The sequence below is a fragment of the Orcinus orca genome, chromosome 9 (assembly GCF_937001465.1).
Source record: "Orcinus orca chromosome 9, mOrcOrc1.1, whole genome shotgun sequence".
Classification (NCBI taxonomy): domain Eukaryota; kingdom Metazoa; phylum Chordata; class Mammalia; order Artiodactyla; family Delphinidae; genus Orcinus; species Orcinus orca.
In genome coordinates this window covers 70,813,664-70,837,567 of record NC_064567.1, presented here as the reverse complement: position 1 = coordinate 70,837,567, position 23,904 = coordinate 70,813,664, and the positions used below count along the sequence as shown (strand labels likewise).

At 37.2% G+C, this 23,904-nt stretch overlaps 1 protein-coding gene and 1 pseudogene across 12 annotated transcripts in view; both read right to left on the bottom strand.

The window, feature by feature from the left end:
• The window catches only part of HDAC9 (histone deacetylase 9), a 547,926-nt gene that overhangs the window by 117,657 nt on the left and 406,365 nt on the right, over positions 1–23,904 (bottom strand). The gene's annotated exons all lie outside the window — the stretch shown is intronic.
• Positions 1–23,904, bottom strand: part of LOC117203269 (casein kinase I-like) — a 77,712-nt pseudogene that overhangs the window by 16,154 nt on the left and 37,654 nt on the right.

Genomic DNA, 23,904 nt, shown 5'->3' with positions numbered 1-23,904 from the left:
GTGTGGGAACCCATGGCTCCTCAACACTCAAAGGTATAAAAGAGCTGCAGTAAAAATGGCCAAGACATTGGAGAAAAGAGATGGAGAGTTTCTTGAGGAAGAGTGTCTATGTATGTATTCCCCAGCCCACCCCCTCCTCCTTAGTGATGTAGGGCTTGCCTGTCCCTCCCCTTAAGATTAATGAGAAGGGCTTGAAAGAACACACTTGGAGAACTTGATATGTTTCCTGAAGTTTTGGAGATAGGGTGGACTGGTTTCTGACTCAAGTCTGAGAAATCTAAAGAATAAGAAGGTAATTGAGTCCACCTGGAGAAAGAAGGCACACCTTATGAGCAGGTCTAAGGTGTATATTGTGTAGAGCAGATTTAGGCCAGGAGAGAAAGAGGATGACAAGACTGGCCCAGGATTGTCTTACAATCTGCCTGTGAGGGACACCTAACTGGTCGAGGACACTTCAGCAAGAATACTCCAGAGGCGTACAGGCTGGTACCCAAAGAATGAGGGAGCATGTAATTGGCCAATTGTGGGGTGTTTCACTTAGTTCAGGAAACTGGGTGAGTGAACCCTAATAAGCACCTGTAAGGGAAACAGGCAACTTTAATCATCTGTCCTAAGCAGGGATGTCAGTTCACAGGAGAATCCAACACAGAAGACCGTTCCTGCGTCCTTACCTCTCCTCCCTGCTCCCCACATCAAGCTGACAGAAGAGGGATAAAAGCAAAAAGCTGAAGAAAACAGGGAAGGTGACCATGCCTTTTGTTTCTATTTCAGGCTTATCGATGCAGCTAATCTGAGTTGAGAAACTTTTACTTTGAATAAAGTTTGATTGTTACCATACATTGATAATTACTGAACTGAAACAATCTAAGGCTAAAGTGTGTTGAGTACCTTTAATTATCTGATAATGAACAGAAAAGTCATGGGGCCTATAGTTCATTCCCAGTGTTGGGTCAGACATCTCCTCCAGTTCTAGTTTGAATGGGCAGAGCGGAAAGAAATTTAAGTTGGTTTTCTGTTGGTACCCTACAAATCCCAAGTGTTTAATGTAAAAGTTACAATAGTTGTAAGGAAAAAAAAATTAGCCCGTATGATCTTGGCATTATTAGAACCAATTATTAGTGTGTTAGGTAAGGCACAAACCTCAGTTTCCACATCTGTAGAGTATGCTGTATAAATTCAGGGGATTAGTCCTGAAATAGTCTTGAAATGAGCCCTGAAATATAGCTGGCAGGTGACCTTGGCAAAACAAAGTTTCAGGACATCATTCTTGTCACCTTTTACCCCGCTATCTCTCCAGTTCCTTTACTTACCATAGCCTGTGAAAGAAACACCAATAACGGGAAATACACTATACTTAGGAATAAATTGTTATATTTGTTTATTTTTAGTAGTAGGAAAATGAGTGTGTTTTCTGAGGATTCTGAAAATGAAATACGTAAAACATGAGAAGAATAACCATTAATGACTGGGTCAGAAAAGATGACTGATTACATGAAATTCTACATGGCAAAGATTATATCCAGTAATTTTGGTTTATTATGAAAAGAAATGCTTTCAGTATCTGGGGGCCAAAGTTGAACAAACATGAGGATATTCTTTAAACAGCTTTTTTAAATGTCTAAAGTATTTGTGCTTGTTTATTCCAGGTCTCATATATTGTTAAAAACTTTTTCATGCTAGATCCTTTCAAGTTCAGCAGATGGTAGGCACACTTGTAAAAATAAATGCAAATAAATGCCGAAATTTAATTATTTATTAAGCTCATAACATGCCAAAAGCCAAATATAAACTTATAATTTGTATATAAATAAATAAATAAAATTTTGCCTTTTTGTTTTAAATTATAAAATTAATAGTATATTCATGGCAAAGTCAACAGTACAAGAAATATAGTAGAAGGTCCAAATCTCTCTTTCTCAATCCTTACCTCCCACTACCACTCCTAGAAGAAATCCCTATTAACAGTTTCTTGTCTATGCTTCGTGAGGTCTATCTTTCATGAAATGTTAAGTTTCTGTCTCTACGTATTAGGGACAAAACAGATAACCATTGCTGAAATAAAGACCAAGCATAATAATTAGATTTTTATTTTCGCTTGTAAGAGAGAAAATTTAGAAAGAGATGACTTTAAAATTTACCAGGAGTATTTAGGTTAGATATTAAAAAGACTCATCACCCTGCCATTGCTTTAAAGTTGTCAAAGCCCCAGGATAAAACACTGAAAGTGTTTGCAGAATCTCCTTTGACCTACATCTGCTTTTTAAATTTTAAGTCAATATCACATGGAGAATAGATCTAGAATGTTGAACTAACAAGCACTCCAAAATAGCTTCTTCTAGGTTTAAAAATAACCATAATCATACTATTCCTAAAGTAGCTGGGAAATGAGCACAGAATATTCTCTCAACTTAAAACTCAAATGTTAATGAGATCCATTAAAAATTCCTCCTGAATCTACTGGATTCCATAATTTTCTACTATTCCTAATAGATTTTTCTCATTAAAAGATATTCAGAAGCCCTCTGAATAAATAGTAATATTAATAGGTTTCTGAATTTACCATATGGAAGTAAATAAAGGTGGTTAAACCAACAAGAAATCAAATGGTACTTATTAGATGTATTTAATTACTCCAAAGAATGATCTATCACTTTACCCTTAAAACCATTCTAAATGAGGTAGAATCCATTTAGTTTTCTGCTGAATTATGTAGCATTACCAACAATTTAACAGACACATGAAAATCTGTAGAGCAACACTGAGAAACAGAAGTTTTCTTGAGTTAAATATTAAGATAAGTGACAGTAAATTTTAAAATATTCAATTTACTTCCAGAGGAACGTTTTTCCATATGTGGCATTTGGCTGCTGACTTCAACACTGGAATGAGACAGAAACCAGGGAACCTAATTAAAGAGCTAGGAGAACATCTGGAAATTCAGTAAATATTACTCAGATATAGTAAAGGTGTTTTGGACTTTTGATCACATACAGTATTGCTGTCCTAAGAAAATTTAACCTTTCAATTCTGGGGCAAAAGGTAAGACAATTCAATTTTATGTCTCCTCTTAACATTTCTTATTTCTGAATACCCAGCACTAAAATCCATGTTCTATGAGCAATCTGAATGAATGAGTGAATGAATGATTTAATGAAAAGTAGTATTAAGGAAACTGCCTTTATGCTGAAATTATACAAATCTTTGTAACCATTTTTGCCTATACAAAGTTCGTAGATTCTTACTCTATCCTTACAAAAGACATAATATAATTCCCTCCTATATATAGTTTTAGTATGAAATGTTATTTTTATTTAAATACAGTCATGATTTGCAGCCATAACTTTTTTGAACTTCTTAAGACAATATCCTAAAACTTCTGAAACACATACTAGAGCTCTTCTAATAGAATTTTTGATGATATATATTTTTTCTCCAAATAAAAATACTATATATTATAAAAAATTAAAAATACAAGAAAAGAAAACTCCATTTTACCATCTAGAAACAATAACCGTGAGATCTATTTTTGAAGTATGTACATAATGAGACCAAACCGCATAAAAACTTTTTCACCTTGCTCTTTTCACCGTATATTATGACAGAAAGATTTTTATCATGCTGCTAAAGCTTCTCATAAATGCTGTCTTTAAATATAATGAAATAATCAAGAACGTAGAGCTATAATAATTAATTTAACCATTGTGAAGCTATTGCACTATTATTTGTTTTCAGTTCCTTGTTTTTAAAAAATATCCTTTTATTATTATACCTGTGTAATGGGTATTGGTAGAAAATTACGAAACACACACAAAAAATCAGAAAACATAAACATCAATTTCTAACACCTAGAGGTTACTATGGTTAAGATCTTAATATATTCTATTGAATCTTTTATGTATATATGTATCTGTATGCATTTGTGTATGTATATGTATATTATAATGAGATAATGTAGGCATATTATTTTATAGCTATATTATTTTTATGGGTTAACAATCTCCATCTTACTTTTTCAGAATAATTTCATCTCATCTAAAAGCCAGATCATATTCACACATAATTCCCCCAAATTGTCCACTAGAATTGTTTTTTGAAAATTAAGCGAAGTCCCATTTTTATTACCCAGACTTCTTAAAGACTTCCCAATTTTTTCTATTAGTAACAGTGCTGAAATGGAGACTTTTGTGCATAAGGCCTTTTCTATAATTAGAATTGTTTCCTTAGGAGAGGTTCCCAGAAATGGAATTAATAAATCAAATGCCATGAACTTGTAAATCTCTTGATACCTACTGCCAAATGACTTTCCGAAAGCACTGTACCAAATTACATTTCCAACAGCAAGGCATGAAAATTTTCTTAAAATGAGCATAGTTAAACATTAAGGAGACTCGGAAACACAATTTAAATTTGATGTCAAGAAACAATGAAACTACCCAACTTTATGTGCTTCCATCAGTTACCTGTCAAGTTCAAGTCATCTCATTAAACATGTACTCACCACAGAATTTAAATCAGTAGGAAGGATGTATAGCATAGTTCCTGCCCACAATAAGCATACAAGCTACTGAGCCACCAGAACTGACTGATCCATAAGAGATGATGTCAACATAATGACAAAGACAATGGTAGAGATACGCATAAGGATTTATAAGAATAAAGGTAGGAAACACCCAACCCCATATCTGAGAAAAGAGAAAGTTACCAAAGGCTTCTAGGAAGCTATAACAATGCAGTTTATCTTGATGATTAAGTAGGAACTTGCCAGGAGAATAAAAACTAAGGACCAAAAAAAGAGGACAGTCACAGCAGAAGGATCATCATGGGCTTCGAGAGTAATCTGTAATATAACTTGGTATGAATAGGTGCAGCCTTTTTCCTTGTTTTTTCTAAACTTTTATGGTATGTATCATTCCTTTAACATAGTTTCAACAACAGAGTTCTATAATCACGTTCTATCCATATAGGGTATACTTTAGCGCCTCCAACTGTTCTCAGGAGGAAGAGGTGTAGTTAACAGCCTCTTTAGGGGGCATTTGATAAATATACGAATACATTTTTCACTGTCACCATAAATAATGGTACCACTGACATTCACTTGTCAGAGTCCAGGGAGGCTTAACTTGTGAGGAACACTCCCACAAAAGAAAGAACTGTTCCACCTAAAATGCCAGTAATGCTCCACCTTCCCTTCTTAAGACATGCTGAGCCAGACAGGAAGTTCCTTGAGCACAAAAATGGTATTTTACATGTTACCTTCATCACACCTAGAACACATGGATGCTAGATATGTAATAAATGTAAATACCTTTTGACAGATTAACATGAAAAGTAGTAAGATTTCAAAAACAATTAAAAGGTTCAAAGCACTTCACTGTCTCATTATTTACTACTTATCATGCATCACCATGAGGGGCACTGCCAGAAAATGATGAGGCTGTAAGCTGCTAGCCTGTGCAATAAAATCAATGACAGCCACCTAACTGTTTACATCGGCAGAGAAAGCAAATCGGTATAATTCCCTCTATCACGTGCCACAGGGGGAAAATTCCTAGAGACATTCAAGATCTGCGAAAACTTATTTTTAACTAATTGTGGCTCTAATCCTCTACCAATGGTCACCTGGAATTGAAGCATAATCTTCTGAAGCTTAAGACTTAACACATTATGGAAAGTGCAGAATAAAACGATTCATTCACACAAGTACAGTTTGTTCTTAATCGTTTCATTGGACTTTTTGAAGTCTGCAGCATGTATGACCTTTAAAAATTTCTTCTTAAAACAAAATTGCCTTGATTTATTTTTTACTGAATCTTTACATACTGTTAAAACACAATCATTTAGCCTTTAAGACAACCGTACTGTTCTTGGGAAAAAAACACCCTAAAACATAGGGTTCTTAAGATTTTTATTTCACAATAAAACAGGCCACAGGCAAATAAACACAGTTCTGAGTTAAAAGTGGCAGGAGCATTAGGTTTCAGAATTATCGTAAAACAGGAAGGTTGTGAGGGTATAACATAGGATGAAAGCAGCCTCAACCCTGGAGCCTTCCTGCTGACTTGGGCCATGCCAAAATATACAAGGGTTTATACACAACACAAATACACACAAAGGGACACACACACACATACAATACTCAAATACTAACTTAATTGGGAGAGCTATTATCTTTCCAAAAGTCCAGTTCAAAAGTAGAAAATAATAAAATAAAAGGTTCAAACAGTTAATTCAACCATGTCTGAAAATAATAAGCTGCCAGTACACTTGGATTAGAAATGGTTTTCAAGCATGTGCATATTAGCAGTTTCTATTAAGGTAATGCCATCTGGGAGAATAATCTTTTCTCCTTGATGATAATTCTACAAGCACACATACACACACTTAAATGCCTGGAAATGGTTGTACCTCCAGCTTTAGTGTCGGATTTCTCTCTGAACAATTGCTTCAAGACTACACCTCAGACAAAAATTATATAGCTTGCATCAGTAAATATGGTTCAAAATATACACTGTGGTAAAGAAAATATACATTGTGGTAAAGAGTGCCATACCTACAGTTATGCCACATTCCAATAAAAGGAGTGGGAGAATACACCAAACGGAGGTAGCAGTTAAACTGCTCACCAGAAAAATAAAGAAAACCGGGTCATTATTTTCCCTTCCCTGAAAAAAAGCAGCAGCTTCTGCTTAGTTTGGAACAGTCACTGCAAAAAGGGAAGCTTGTGTTTATTCAGCTCTGTTCTTCTCAGCAGTCCAGTTCATTAGGTTTGTAGGTTTTAAAAAATTTTAACTTTGTTACAGTAATTTGTGGGGAGTGTAAAGCCTACTCATGAGGTGGCAACTCAGAAGCCTGCACTGCAGAATACAAGCCAAAGGCAACATAAATATACACAAAATGCATGCAAATTAATTGTAAAATATTCTGCAGGCTCAAAAAAAAACTTTTTAAGCCTGAGAATCTAGCTGCTTTCCTAGATAGCAAAATTGCATTACTAATAATTTCTATTTTCACCTATCATCCTTCATGTACTTGGTATATAAATACTTGATATCCTTGAATAAAATATATGGAAAATTCAATAAGAAGAATGTAAACTTCCATATAGTAGTCACTGCTTGAAATAAATTCCCGTATAATTTTAAATCACAGTTATTACAAAGGATTATTTGATAATTCCAAGTCAAATGCTTAATCTTTTAACATGTACAGGCACAAGAGAAAATGAAACACACAAAAAACTTATCTATAAAAGATGCTAACAATAACAAAAATTACCATAATAAAGATAAGAAGCTTAATTTCTTTTCCTCAAATAATTACACAAAGAGTACATTTCAATTTAGCCTCCTAAAGTAAGTGTAATGGGCTTCTTATCAAGACATCACACCATCATTTACTGTAAATATCGGGTCAAATAAACACAGAATCACTATAGAGAAACTACTAACACCAAACCCAGTTCTTAAAGCAATTTAAATTAATGTTGATTCTGTGTTTGAAACTTGAGCAATAAAAGAATAAGAATTTAGCATGATAAATTTTTACAACAACGATCTTGTTTCCCAGGATAAAAATAGAATTTTTTAAAAGTAGGGGTACAGCAACTGAATCACATCATGCGCATTTACACTGATGGTAACAGATATACCTTAGTATTTGGAAGCCTTTTGATACACATACTTCAATTGGCCTAGAGGACACTCTACCCTCAGGTTTCCTCCTGTTGGACTGGCTGCTTCTTCTTGGTCCCATTTACTGTTTCCTTTTCTCCACCCCCACCCCCCACCCCCGACCCCCGACCTCTTAATTCTGGAGTTTCCCAGGGTTTAGTCCTTGGTTCTTTTCTCAATCTATGGCAACCCCTTGGTAAACTTATCTAATCTCATCATAAATATCACTTTGTGTTGGCAACTCTAAATTACATATTACCGTCTGGACCTCACTCCTGAACTCTACGCTCATGTACCCACCTGCTGACAAGCAATGTCTTCTTGTATCAATATGTTTAAAATATACCTCAGAGTTACCATATTTAAAAGTGAACTCCTGATATTCCCCTCAGACCACCCCGTTTCTATTGTTCTCCACATTTGTTGACAACTCTATCCTTCCAGGTGAAAGAAGGATAGAGTTCCTTCTCTCCATTCTCTCATGCTCTCTACATCACATTAATCAGGAAATTCTATTGCCTCTGTCTTCAAAATACCCTTACTTTTTGTGAGGGGGTGGGTGTCAATAATATGACCACTTCCGTAACTCCACTGCTAACAGTAGGGTGTAAGCCAGTGTCTTTCTCAGTGAGATTACCATGGTCCTAAACTATTCAGATCACGTGATCCTCTGCTGAAAACCCTACACTGGCTGGCCATTTTGTTCAGAGTAAAAGCCATGACCCACACAGCCTGGTGTGATCAGATCTTACTTTTCCTCTCTGACTCCGCCTCCAATTTATCTCCTCTCCCTGACTCTGTTCCAGCCACAACAGCTTCCCTGCTGTTCCTTAAACATTCCAGACACCTCCCATCCTACTTCCCAGAAAACTCTTCCCTCAGTTCCATTTATGGCTAAATCCTTTACCTCTCACACAATTTCTCATAATTTATCCTGTTTGGAAAATATAAACTTCCCTCCCTCCCAACCCTATAACTCCCATCTGCTTAGCTTTTTCTTTTTCTCCATAGCACCTACTAACTTATATTACAAAGTTTATTTATATATTATGTGTATTTTATTTCTGATTCCTCTTCTTGGGATATAAGCTTTAGGAGAGCATTTTTTTGTTTGCTCTGTTCACTGCTACATGCCAGGCCACCTAGAATAATACCTGGCACATACCAGATGCTTAAAAAACATTTATAGAACAGAATGAATGGAACAGAATAGGCTGGGAAATCAGAGAATGGACTGGAATGGAATGGATCAGAATAGGGTGGTATGGCAACTGTCTATTCTGTTTTGCTATCTACTCCAGTTAATATCACTGACTCTGCTTTTGTTTCTAATCTGTGAAAAAACAAATGAAACAACAAAAAAAATCCAGCTAAGTACATAAAGAACAATGAGATACCTCTGAAATGGTCTAGAGTTTTCAAAGGAGCCATATATCCAAATTATAATCACAATAAAACTAATTAACTAATGGTAAAAAATGTTGCCTTTCTAAAAGCAAAGGCACTAGTCAGAAGGCCAGAACCAGTGAGGGCATATTCCTAAATGAGAAAACGAAGAACTCTCAAAACCTTACACAGAAACAGACAAACAATTTTGGCCAGAATAAGTGAAATAACTACACTCCCCATTTACTTCAAAGTAACCCTTTTCCAACAAACAATAGTGTGTGTGCAAAGAATGGCTTTAAAAAAAACCTTTTTATTTTGAAATAATTTTAGAGTCAAAGAGAATTGCAAAAATACTAGAGAGGATTCCTGTGCACCTTTCACCCGGTTTTCCCCAGTGATTATATCTTACATAGTTACCTCAAAAGCAGGAAGTTAACCCTGATATAATGTTATATAAATGGAATCATACAGTGTGTTGTTTTGACCTTTCAGGACTGCTTTTTATACTCAGCATAATGCCCTTAAGATAAATCCAAGATGTTGCCTGTATCAATAGTTCATTCTTTTTCATTGCAGTGTAGTATTCCATGGTATGGACATACCACACAGTTTATTTAATCACTCACCTGTCAAGGGACCTTGTGAATGTTTACTCTTTTGAGCACTTACAAATAAAGCTGTCATGATCAATTGTGTACAGTTTTTATTGTGTAAACATGAGTTTTAATTTCTCTAGGATAAATTCCGAGACAGGCAATTGCTGCATCATACAGTAAGTGTATTTTCATAATTTTTAGGAAAATGTCAAACTGGTTTTCAGAGTGGCAGTATCATTTACATTCCCATCAGCAATATCTGAGTGATCCAATTTTCCTGTATCCTTGTCAGCATTTGGCATTATCACTAGTTTTAATTTTAGCTGTTCTAATAAGTGTATATTGGTATTTCATTGTGGTTTTAATTTCATTTTGCTAATGGTTAATGATGTTTAGCATCTTTTCATGTGCCTATTTGCTCTTTGTATATCCTCAGTGAAATGCTTCTTCATGTCTTTTGCCTGTTTTCTAATTGAACTCTGTTTTTTTTTACTGTTGAGTTTTGAGAATTACTTATACATTCTATCTAGAATCCTTTGTCATACGTATAGTTGCAAAAGTGTTGTTTTTTTAATATAGTCAGCGTTTTGCACACATTCTCATATTATACACATTTATTAATTTAATAAACACAAGGTCTCATTACACAACAGATAACAACTATACTGAAATGACTAATAAAAATCCCTCTTTTTTGTTGTTTTTGCCTTTAGTCTGTCATCCACTTATTTTATCTCTTAAACCTTTCTCTGCTTCATCAGAAAAACATTTAAGTAAAAATAATTTTAAATAAAAAGTATACATAAATGTACATCCTACTTTCATTCATGCACATTTACTCTGTAGATGCATGTAGTACATATTATTATAAAATTATATCCACCTACCCCCAACACACACACACACATACCCCACACACCATTCTGGCTTTTAGATCCAAGGAACAAAAAAGCTTCAGGGGCAAATCGTCTCATTTTGTCACTCGGTAGAACATGGACCAATGGATTCTCTGTTAATATATTTATAAGGTTCAACAGTAGTTTCTATTTTACTGAAAATCAAAGTTACTTTCCCACTGCGACAAATACCTCACATTCTTTTCGACAATTGAAAAGCTTTTTATTTACATGAATCCTTTATCACAAAATTAAAACCCGTCTATTTTAGCAACTTAAACCTGTGTTTATGAGTAAGGTTCCAATCTCTGTGTTTTTCCTAAATTTATTTTGAATGTTAGGTCTTCTGATCCTTCAATCACACTGCTCATTATCAGCAATTGCAGAAACATCATCATCATCATTGTATTAGTTAGGGACCACTCAGGGAAACAGAACCCATGCGAGGTAATTCAATAGAGTAATAGGGCAGAATTACTTGAAAAATGTTGGAAGAGACAAAAGAGAAAACAGAGGAAGGTGAGGTAACCCAGAGATTTAACAAGTGCTACTGCCTCAAAGGATCAAAGTGACAAAGAGAAGACATGTTACGCTACAGCCCAGAAGCTGGGTTTGGCATAAGGGAACCAGAAACCCAGGCGGCCACCAAGGTGCCACCCTTAGTTGGGACAAGGCCAGAGCTGTGAGATTAGATCTGGGACCATGGGGAAAATGCAGCCATTTGGCCAGATATGGAGCCATGGAGGGAAGAGCTTCTTGGAGAGAGAGAAGGGGTCAAGGTGGGAGCTCTTCCATCTGTCCTTCAATTTCCACCCAGTACTTCCCACTGGCTGAACCTAAGAAGGAAACAGGTGGCAAAGGAGCCTGGGAAACGATGTTTGCCAGCATCAGCCTAAAGCAAAACAGCAGAGCAGGGGAAGGGCAGTGGAATTGTCACCAGGGCTAATACATGGCAAACTCTTCTAAGGAAGTTCAGTAAGCCAGATTTCAGTCAGGCTGCATTTTAGCAACTCTGTAAAAAGATCTGGTAGAAGTTAGACCTACTATATAAATTTAGCTTTACTGATGATTTTGGAATATTATTATCTATGGGGTCTATGATTCTTCCAGACTATAACAACTGAGGCAAGACCAAGGAACAGAGAAATAGGCAGAAGTTTCGCTGTGAACGCTCTCGGGTGGGGAAAACTGCAATGAGTCCCTGGTGACACAGCCATTCTCCAGCTCTCCTCCTGCTGGAGGAACTTCTGTGAATGTGTCTACATTTTCTAATGCACTACTGTTTCACTCGGTTAAGGGGAAACATACCATCAACCACCGCCAGATATCAAGAAAATTAAAATCTTGTCTATTCTAAAATGGTAACATGTTCTACTGGCTTCATCGTAGATTAAGTCAAACAAAAGAAAGGAGAAGGAAGGTGCCAGGATGGGTCAGGTTGAAGGACAGAGAGAAGCTACAGTCTATTCAGTATCTCCTCTGGGGTCAGGCTCAGGGCTGGTACTTGCCGTTGGCTAACTTGTTTAATCTTTACAACAACTTTGAAAGGTAAGAATTTCTGTTCCAAGTTTACAGATGGCAAAACTATGAACCAAAGAGGCTGAGCATCTTAAGATGTCCCTCAGTGAGTGTGGGATGCAGAGGACTGTTGATACTCCTTTCCAAAAGCCAACTTCTTTCTGCTACACCAAGGGTTTTTCTGGAATTTTATAGTCTTTAATCTTTTTCTTATACTAAAAAGATTCTTTTTTACTTCAAACGAAATAAAGTTACTAAGTCTAAGGAGAACATCTCTTTCCAGCATCTATGTAATCACTAGGCAAGGGCATGTAGTGCTTGGCAAAAAGGGACAGGAAGAAAAGCAGCCAGAAATTTAGGAGATATTCAAATTGTTCCCTCTTACATATTCTTACAGAATAAGATCACAGTTGTGTCAATATGCATAATGAAAGTGAGAATAGAAATCTGTAGTGGTAAGAAAAAAAAAATTCAATGTAATCTGAGGAAGTAAACTTACAAGTACTAAAATCAAGAAATTATAATCTAGAGATTCACAGGCCAAAGAGTAAGTAAGCCAAGTGTTTTTTTCCCTGTATGTTTTTGACCAAATATAAAAATAGGGATATTTAGTATATCTATATCTTAGCATACAGTGAACCAGTAGGTAGAAATTCACTAGTTACCATATCCTTACCTTGACATTACAGTGCACACGTGCCCCCTTTATTCATTTATTCCATGCCCGCCAATCTATATTTATTAAATTTCCTACAACCTCCACTGGATGTCCACTTGGCATCTCACACATCACACTTGAACCATGACTGTGCTACGTGAGGGGAATATAAAGTACTAATATAGGTATCTATTCCCAAGGAACTTTCAATCTAGCACAGCAGTTCCCAACCTTCTCCTTCATGGTGCTCTTAGCATCTCAGTAATTTTTTTTTAAACTATACTCCTAAGCCCAAAGAAATACCTATTGATTGAGTTTACTGAGTTGCCAGCCCAAACAACTTAATAACTATTTATGTCCTAACAACCTAACACCTTTTGGGCTCTGCACAACTTCTCAAACCTTAGAATCAGATTAGATTCTGTACTACCTTCAGCTGGTAGTGCACATGGTGTTTGGCAGATGTCTTTGTGTGTTCATTCAAAATTGGAAATGTTGATTGACTCACTTATTCCTTCCATCAAACCCGTGAATTTCAAACAGGGGCAATTTTGCACTCCAAGGGACATTTGGCAATGTCTGGACACATTTTTGATGGTCACAACTGAGAGCAGTGTCTCCCACTGTCTTCTATTGGGTGCATCGCTGCTAAACATTCTGCAATGTACAGAGCAACCCCTAGAACAAGAACTCTCCAGCTCCAAATGTCTGCAGGGCCAAAGTTGAGAACCTCTGCACTAAACCTACAGTTCCCAGACTTACAGTTTCCCGTGCGGACCCACAGGGTGCTACGGTAGATTTCAAATTTTGAATAGCAGAATAGGGGAATGCATGAATGAATGAACAGGTCTGCATGCTGTGCCACACGAGTACAGAGGGAAAAAACACGAAGTCTGAATGGGGTGGTGGATTAGGGAAAGCTTCCTACAGCAGCTGATGCTTTATGTTGGTCTTGAGGAGAAGACAAAAGGAGAAAGGGAAGAAGAGCTCTCCAAGTTAGGAAAACGGGTTGGTGGGTCAAAGCTCAGCAGGGTGAATGAAGCAAGGTTTGTTCGGGAAACTGTAAGCAGGCCAGCAGAGCTGGGGTACTGGGCAGCAGCCCTCAGTCCTTTCGTGTCTCCACTCATACAAATTCACTGTTCATACGTCCAAGAGAATCTTCCCTGTGGTTCTCAAATACAGATGATGCCCCTCTATTTATGGTGTATCAAGATTTCATAATGCGTGGGTGTTGGGAAACTGGGAAGGAAACCTAAGGAGAATAAATGGCTAGATAAGTAGGCAGAGGGGTTGCCAACAACTAACTTTAAAAGGTAAGTGTTTAATGTGTGCATGCTACTGCATACCTAAAGATTTTTTAATGTCTATCTTGAAAGTGAGGGAGGCATTCTGAACCAGGAATTGCCCTACAGCATTTGTCCAGTTTTATAAATATTATTTGCAAATGTGATACCTACTTAATATATGACAAACACAACATGAGTTATTTCGTCATTCCCCTATTATTGAGTTTTTAAAGTTGCTTCTAATTTTTGCCATCATAAATAACAGAGTAATCAACATACTTCTTTATACATTTTTGAGCACATTACTCCCTCAGGGTAAATTTCTAGAACTAGATTTACTGTTAAAGGCTATAAATATTTTAAAGCTCTAATATGTGTTGCCAAGTGATCCTCCAGAAAGAATATAGCCACACATTCTCCCAACAGTGTATAGGTGTCTTTCTGCTATACAATTACCAATACAGAGTATTTTTTAAAGCTTTCCAACTTTAATAGATTTAAATAGTACATCAGGATGCCTCTTAAAAATTTCCTGGATTATTAATGATGTTGAACATTATTTCATCTATTTATTGTCACTTCAGTATCTCCCTTTTTAAATTGTCTGCACACACCCTTTGGAAAGAAGAATCAAGGGTTTCCTGTATGGTACAAATATTGCTAACATTTAACAGTTTTCATTTATTATTGCAAACATTTATTAACTTAAGCATACTATGTGTCAGGAAGTGTTCTAAATGTTTTACATGTATTGATATTAATTCATTTAATCATCACAACAGTCATATGAAGGGGGTTTTATGACTATATTTGCAGATGAAGAAAGTAAGGTGTAGAGAAGTTAGTACCTTGATCAAGTTAACACAGTTGTATTAAAGGAGAGAGCTAAGACTTGTCTCACATATGCTTTTTTTTTTTTTTTTTTTTGCGGTACACGGGCCTCTCACTGTTGTGGCCTCTCCCGTTGCGGAGCACAGGCTCCGGACGTGCAGGCTCAGTGGCCATGGCTCACGGGCCCAGCCGCTCCGCGGCACGTGGGATCTTCCCGGACCGGGGCACGAACCCGTGTCCCCTGCATCGGCAGGCGGACTCTCAACCACTGTGCCACCAGGGAAGCCCATCACATATGCTATTAATTCCTCTGGAGGAGAAGATCTGAGGGAGAAAAATGCGTTGAATTTTGTACGTGTTTACTTTCATAAGCCTCTAGAATATTTAAGTTGGTGGTTCTCAACTGGGGATGATATTGTTCCCTAGGAGACATCTGGCCATTTCTGGAGACATTTTTGATTATCACAATTGAGGAGGTGGGGGTGATACTTGCATCTAATGGACAGAGGCCCAGAATGCTGTTAAACATCCTGCAATGTAGAGGACAGCCCACCCACAACAAAAACTGGCCAACCCAAAACGTCAGTAGTACTGAGGCTGGGAACATCCATCTAAATGGATATATTTAATATGGAGTCTGGAACTCAGAAAAGTGGTCTAGGTCAGAGAGAAAGATTTGGCATAAACAATATAGAGGCACACCATAAAAGGGTTATATTTTCATGGATTACTGTGAACGTATGCTGTTATCTACATCTCTGTTCACTGGCAGCTTGTATCAAATTTGTTATTAAGCTTTCAGAATTAAATAGACTATAAAAATTGAACATTTAGCCACATATAATTCATTTATAGAGCACCCTTGTTTTGCAGTAATTGTACAGAGAAATTAGAATTCCTGTTTTTGTTCCAACAAAAATAATGCAAAACAAAATCCCGTATAATTAATTGTTATGTTTGTCACCAAAATGCTTGCAAGCAAATGGGTCATTGCTGAGTAACACAAAATGGAATTATTTCAGACAAATTAGGCAATTCCAACAATAAGAAACACAAAATTAAGGAAATAATGTATTAGAACTACAAACACATTGTGAGCAAACTAAGACAATTAAGCCACACTTAGAACCATTAGCTAATGAGCCACCTCGTAAAAGGACTATTGCCGTATCTATGGACGTGTCTATGGACAAGGCAAGGCATACTTAGGGGTTCAAAGAGTTTCTTCAGGAACTTAACTGCTACTTCTGCTATTTGGAATCTTGGCTGGCACGCCAGGCTGCCAAGGTCATGTTCTGCTGGCAGGAAGCAAAGTAACAGGCCCTCATCCATGCACGTTAGCAACGAGCAGGGTGCCAAACGGAGGGCATGGCAAAGGCTATTTGCTTCCAGAAAAAAAAAGTGTGTTCTAAGTAGATGTATTTTAAAGTAGTTTTTTTTCCCCAGAAAAATCAGGGTTTCTTGGATAGCTGAAACATTTCATGCTTGTTTCCAGCTTAAAAAAAAAAAGGAACAAACCATGACTATCAACGCCATGTATTTTAGTGGGGTGGGGTGTATGCTCTGGCCTGAGGCACCTGGATTCAAATCCTGGTTCTGCCACTTACCAGCTGTACGATCTTAGGCATGTTATTTCACTGTCTGACAACTCAGTTTCTTCCTCTCTAAATTGAGGGAAATAATAGTACCTATCTCCTAGGGTTCCTGTAAGGATCATGTTGTTAATACATGTAAAATCTTTATAAGAGTTTTACTATACTAAATGCTGATTAATATTGGTTATTCTAATATATTTTTTGTCTTAGTCTGCCTGGACTGCTGTAACAAAATACCACAGACTGGGTGACTTAAACAACAAACATTTATTTCTTATAGTTATGAAGGATGAGAAGTCCAAGATCAAGGTGCCAGTGTCTAGTGACAGCTCTCACCCTGATTTGCAGACAGCTGCTTTCTTGTTTTACCCTTACGTGGTGGAGAGAAAAAGAGCAGGATCTCTGCTCTCCTTTTACAAGGGCACTAATCCTTTCATGAGGACCTACCCTCATGACCTCTTCTAAACCTAATTACCTCACAAGGCCCCACCTTCTAATAAGATTACCTTGCGGGTTTTTGGGCCTTCAACATATAAATTTAGGGAGACAAAAATATGTAGTATAAATTTTTGAAACAAATAAAACATTATGGTGTTTAAATGTTCCTTTCCTAAATATAATAGTCTGAAACCACAGACAAGGAATCTCTTTTCAAAGTTCTATGTACCTCCTTCGTCAAAATTCCCTATTCATCTAAGGATGTTGACATCTCCTCTGAACTTATGTCATGATAATTCACTTTGCTTAATATAGTACATTATCTTGAAATATTTTGTAAATATTTATGCCATTTAACTCCTCATAAGCATATGCCCTGATTCCTCACAAGAATTTTTTTATAATATATATTGGCCTATGTTGGAATAAGGACCTGTTTTAATATCTAGAACATGTCCAGTTCTTGTGTACCTCCAAGCCTCAGCACGGTGTCCAACACATCACTGAGATTCAATGAATATTTGTTAAGTGAAAGAACAAAAATATTTAATAAGGTTTTGTCAGTTTGATGATGTTGGTGTTATATAATAAGAAACAAGGCTCTAACTTTATAATCTATAATTTTTTTCTTGTACCCTATAGTATATTCTTCCCATTCAATTTTCTTTCTTTCTTTCCTTCTGTTTTATTTTTTAAATTGACATGTGGTAAAAATGACTCCTTTGGCATGTAGGTCTATGAATTTTAGCACATGTATAGATTAATATAACTATAAGAGATTGGGATTGACATATACACACTACTATGTATAACACAGATAACTAATTAGAACCTGCTGTATAAAAAATATATAAATGAAATTGAAGCTTTTAATAAATTTTTTTTTAAAAAGAGAACCTACTGTATAGCACAGGGAACTATACTCAATACTCTGTAATGGCCTATATGGGAAAAGAATCTAAAAACGAGTGGATATATGTGTAACTGATTCACTTTGCTGTACAGCAGAAACTAACACAACATAGTAAATCAACTATACTCCAATAAAAAATTAATTAAAAAATCTTAAGTGCATATTGCTAAATGAAAAAAAAAACTATAATCACAATCAGGATACAACATAGGTCCATTACCCCAAAAAACTCCCTTATGCTCCACTTACCCCAACCACTGGCAACCATTGGTCTGTCCTCTGTCACTGAAGTTTTACTTTTTTAAAAAAAATTTTTTTAACTTTTTATTTTGGAATAATTTCAGATGTGCAGAAAAGTTGTCAAAATAATACACTGAGTTCCCATATATGCTTCTCCCAGCTTCCCCTAATGTTAACATCTTACATAACCATAGGATGTTTGTCGAAACTAAGAAATTAATATTGCTACAATACTATGAACTAAACTACAGATTTTATTTGGATTTCATCAGTTTCCCGTTAACATCCTTTTAACTTCAAGATCCAGTCCAGGTCCCAAGTTACATTTAGTGGCTGGGTCTACTTAATCTCTCTGATGTGTGCCATTGTCCAGTCTTCCCTGGTTTTTCATGATCTTCATGCTTTTTAAAGATTACTGCTCAAGTATTTTGTAGACTGTTCCTCAAATTGAGTTTGTCTGATTTTTTTTTTTGCATTATTAGAATGAGGATATGAATTTTGGGGAAGAACATGAAGAGGTGAAATACTCTTTTCATCACATCCACCTAAGTATAGGAGACCCTCATACTTATCATTGGTGAGGTTCACCTTGATCACTTGGTTAAGGAGATTTCTGCCTGGTTTCTCCACTGTAACATTACTCTTTTCCCCTTTCTGTACTCCATTCACTGAGACAGCCATTGAGTCACTAATTTAACATTCTTATTATGACTAACTATTGCAAGGCTAATTTATCCACAACCCTAGCATGTGAAAGGTGCTTTCCATTTCACCACATACACCAGACAAGTACTATCATCCTGATTTTTTATGAGAATTGAGGCTTGTTGGAATTAAATAGTGCTTAATTAGTAAGAGGTAGAAGTAAAATTCAAGTCCATGAATATCTGATTCTGAAACACATGCTCTGACCTTAACAGACTGTCCTTTCATCTACCCCAAAATAAGTGTCAACAAAAGTGAAGCAATTTATTCCTTTCACTAAGTATGCAAGTCTTATATTTTACCTTTCCAACTCAACATACCAACATACTTGAACTAGCGTGTTTATTTCATAAGGCTGTGGCTGAGCTATGTGGTGATTAGCAAACTGATAGATAAGACCTGTCATCCATGGGGATACCAGACAACAAAGATAAACATCACCAAACCTGGGAGAGGAGGACTATGGGGAAATAGAGATCCCATGGGAGAATGAAAGTGAATGGAAGACCAGAAGAGAAATCCAGAGGGTGAATGCCAGAGAAGTACAGAAAATAATAGCAGAGAACTGTCAGGGGAAAAGATATTATAGCTCTTTTCTCTCCGTACAATCAAGGCTATAGGGGAATGAGTGGCCTGATAGCTTGCAGAGCACAGCATAGAGCAGAGATCATTCCAGGCACTGAAACCACAGCCTTAGAGTTACAGAGGGACTAGAGGTGTCGCCTGCCCATCAACTGAGGCCTTAAGAAAGATGACAGTCCATCTCTTCAACCTGTGGCTGAAAGTGAAATGCTCAATTTCAGGATTTGGGCATTTTCAAGACTTGTAAAGTCTGTGGACACTGAATGGTTAAACACTCAGATATTAGCCACGTCTCCCAAACCCTTAACTTTTCCCCCCTATAACTTTTAGGTCAGATTGGATTGGACTTGTATTTCCCTCTATATGCAAAGTCCAGTGATGTTCCCTCCTATTTAAGGGAATTCCCAGGGCCATCTGGTTTAACTTCCTGTCACCACTAAATTATTGTTTTCTGCTGCATTTTTCACTTTCATCCATGTCCTGGCATTGATCCTGTTGTTAACATAAATTTTTAAAAAACCATTTATCCTTTTGATCCCTATAAAAACAAACCCACTCACTCGTGGACTTTTTGTGGGCATCTGATTTTCTTGTAGAGTTGGGGATAAAGAGTGAAGAAAAACCCTGTGAAACATGAATATGCAACAAGTCTATTTTTAGTTCATTGGCTTCGCTCTCTCATTACTTCTCTATGCCTTCTCTGCCTTTTTCTCTCCTTTTCATTCATTTACATTCCTCTAGCAATAACAACAACAAATAAATATCCTCCATTCTCCTGGCAGAGAGAACTGGCTCTCTCCTCTACTTGTCCCAAAAGTCTATTCCTCAATCTCTTCCACCCTTTTTCAGTTAGAAGATGAGATATCAGGAAAAAGAAGCACAGAGGATAACTCATTCAGGTTACACTTAAAATGTTTGCCCTACAATTATTCATGTTAATTAAATTTCTGTAGTTGAGCGAAAGTATGTTTTGTCCCATATTTCAGATAATCCCAGGAGGATTAGGATATTTTAGGAAACTAACTTCCAGGAGAAGCTGAGGAAGAGTGCACACAGATATACTCACAGTGTTTCATGTCAGCATTTATTTCATAATAGGTGTACGACTTAAAAAAAACTTTTTTTTGAAGCTTCTGTAGCGAGTAGCAAGTATATGATTAACTTCATTAATACCTTCACTAGCATATTTCCATGAATTTTTGGAGGCTTAGGTAGGCTTTTTACTGAGCACTGTTAACGATCCCCAATTTATTAAAATACTTTAACATTCACACATGTTTTAATTATCAGAATAACCTCTTGGATATCTAGAATTCTAATCAAATGAAATCATTCAGGATGATTTAAATTTCTGTATAGATAAAAGTCAAACACTGGACCTGAAATAGATTAGCTATTTTTAAATGGGAAATCTTTCTTAAATAGACACATAATTCTCATGTTCTTAAACAAAACATATTGAATATAACTATTTCCTCAGTGACTGTGCATCATCTGAAAATTAGATATTTTACTTTTTGTACATATCACACTGTCCTACTGAAGAATATATCATTGTTCCCCAACTCTAAAAGGTCCTTACTCAGTTCGGGTTCTCCTAACCTAAGTCAAAAATTGTAGTGCAGGGCTTCCCTGGTGGCGCAGTGGTTGAGAGTCTGCCTGCCAATGCAGGGGACGCGGGTTCGTGCCCCGGTCTGGGAAGATCCTACGTGCTGCGGAGTGGCTGGGCCCCTGAGCCATGGCTGCTGAGCCTGCGCGTCCAGAGCCTGTGCTCCGCAACGGGAGAGGCCACAACAGTGAGAGGCCCACGTACCGAAAAAGAAAAAAAAATTGTAGTGCAAGTAGTTTATTTGGGAGATGATTCTACAAAACGCCAGTAGGAGAGAAGGGAAATGAGACAATAAAGGCGGGCAGCAAAGAAATAAGTAAATCACCACGGTGGACAAATGGAGCTTCATCTCTCTGGGGGCCTCTGGTTGCCAGTGCACAACACATTCTTTAGACTTACTCAACCAAGAGGCAAGGAAGCTAGGATATTTACACATCAACTCCTGTCAGTCATTGGTTGTGAGCTAGTTCCTGGTGGCATTATTTCTCTGGCATTTCTGACCTGTCATGCACCTGTAATAGGCATGTGATGTAGGCTCAAGCTACCGGAGAAATTATTTAGGCAGAGAGAGATCTATGCTGGCAAGAGCCCCACCAGTGGACATAAAATGGTAGAGCCCTGGTAGATTTGGGCAGGGCACCGAGAGCTTCAATTACAAGCTCCTAATAGGAATTTGAGTTCCTCTGTTTATCAGTTCTAGTTCTCCTGTCTCTTTGTGGTGGAGCATTTCATAGATCATTTCTTGCCTTCTACCTTATGGAACGCTTTCCTCTCATTTTCTTGTATTTTGTTTTCTAACTTCTGCGTATTTGGAATGTACATTTCAAAAGCTATTATAACGGGTTATGAAATAGAAGTAAATGCTTTTTTGCTTAAGGCCCTTACAGGCTATCCCCAGAGGAACATCTGCAGACTCAAATGCAAACTTGTGTTGTTTCAAAGCCATTTCTGATACTTTCTTTGTTCTGGCATTTGTTACCAATAAAATGAGATTGCTGGAGAGCTGAGTTCTGGGTGGATGAGCTTTTATAAAGAAATGATGTATGGAGATATGAATGCATCATTGATAGAGATCACAGATGTCCACCACAAACTTTAATCTTAGGACATCCTCCTTAAAATTATAGATGTTGATAAGGTCCATGGCTGTAACAGGCTTCTTCAGTAATCGATTTTAGAAGATTTCTTAGAAACGTTCCAGTATTATTATCTAAAAATACCTCGTGCTTCAAATAATCATAAGAAGAAGAACATCAAATATAATATCAATAATGTTAATTTTGGGTGATTTAAAACTGCGTGACTTCTGAATAAAAATGACAGATTGACCAAATACTTTTACTTCTGTTCCTTTCAGAAATGCCATAAAATGGCAGTGGAAGAATTAAAATTCTTTAAACCTACAGTGGAAAAGAAAATGGCAGAGATAAGAAAAATGAGCAGGAGAGTTCAATGAAATGTGGAAAGGGGAAAGTGAATTGAACAGTGATTGATTAAGAGCTCTGCTGAATGGAGCCGGCACCACTGATGGAACCGCAGGAGGGAGCAGCTGGCAGTCCCAGGCTAGAGAATTCCCAGAGGCTCAGAGCTTGCAGGCACGGGCAGCAAGGAAGCTGAGTGGTCATGTGCAGGGTCAAATGCAGAGGGACTGGTTTCAGGTCTGATTTCAGAGCACTTAAACTGCCATGTCCTCTCTCTCACAGCCAAGAGACTTCTCCTCTCAATGCCCCTTTCCACCCTCCACATGCACCAGGCCCATCACCGCTACAAGACTAGAGAGTTATTCTCCGGATGAACTGAACTGGGCTGGGTCCCCACAGCCCTAACAGAAAACATGGGACACAGGTAGAGCTGAAAAGCTGCAGACCGAGTGCAAGTCTGCCTAGTCTACTTGCCAATCTACTCCCTGAGCTCTGGTAGCCAGGCATATTCCCCTGAAACAGAAGCCTGGAAGATTCTTTCCTGGGGACACTGAACAACTCAGGAGAAGAAAACTAAAGATACCTGTATGCTAGTGTTTCCCCCTAACTACATGTACACAGACACACGCACACCCAATCAAAGGACTGCTAACCACTCAGGCCTCCTGTACAGAAAGCCCTCTAGTCCAAAAATGCCTGCATTATACAAATGCTCACTCATAAATATGAAAGTTCCCAATGTGCAGGAGAGAGCAAAACAAATGTGAAGTTGGGCGCTGGGGGAGCCGGGGGCAGGCGTGGGAAGCACAAAGTACAGGTAGAAAAATAAACATTTGATTGACTATAATATCTTCTATCTAATAAAGGAAGTTACTTCATGCATTAAAATTAGAACAGGACACTTGGAAAAAGGATGATTCTCAAAAAAAAAAAAAAGAGAGAGAACTCTGCAGAGAATGAGCCTCCAAACTGAAAGGGTCCACAGAATTACCCAGCAAAATGAATAAAATTAGACTAAGGCTAATGCTTAAAACTTATATACTAAGAATTTTCTACGTGAGATTTTAGAACAGAGATAAGGAGAAGATTGTAAAAAGCTTCCAGAGAGGGTGGGGGAAGCCACATATAAAGGAAATAGAATCAACTTGGGATCGGAATTCACAATGATTTTCGACTAGTATTCTATGCCCAGCCACACAAATCTATCACTTATAAAGAGAGAAAAATGACATTTTCAGACAAGTAAGAATTCAATAAATATAAGATACCTTAAGATGTTCTTCCAAAAATAAAAACAATGGGGAAACCAATAAAGAAGCCATAAGGATCCAAGAAAGAGGGGATCACTGAAACAGCCAAGGAAAAGACCCAGGATAGGTGCAACGCCTAGAGAACAAACAGTTCGCAACAGTGGCAAAAGGTAGGAAACTCTAGGAAGAGACAGAGTGGAAATGTTGCAGGTATGGCAAATATCTTTTATAAGCACATAGCAGAGGTATTCAAGCACAGAAAATCAGACAAATAGGGGGTAAATTTACAATGAACTCCAGGAAAAAA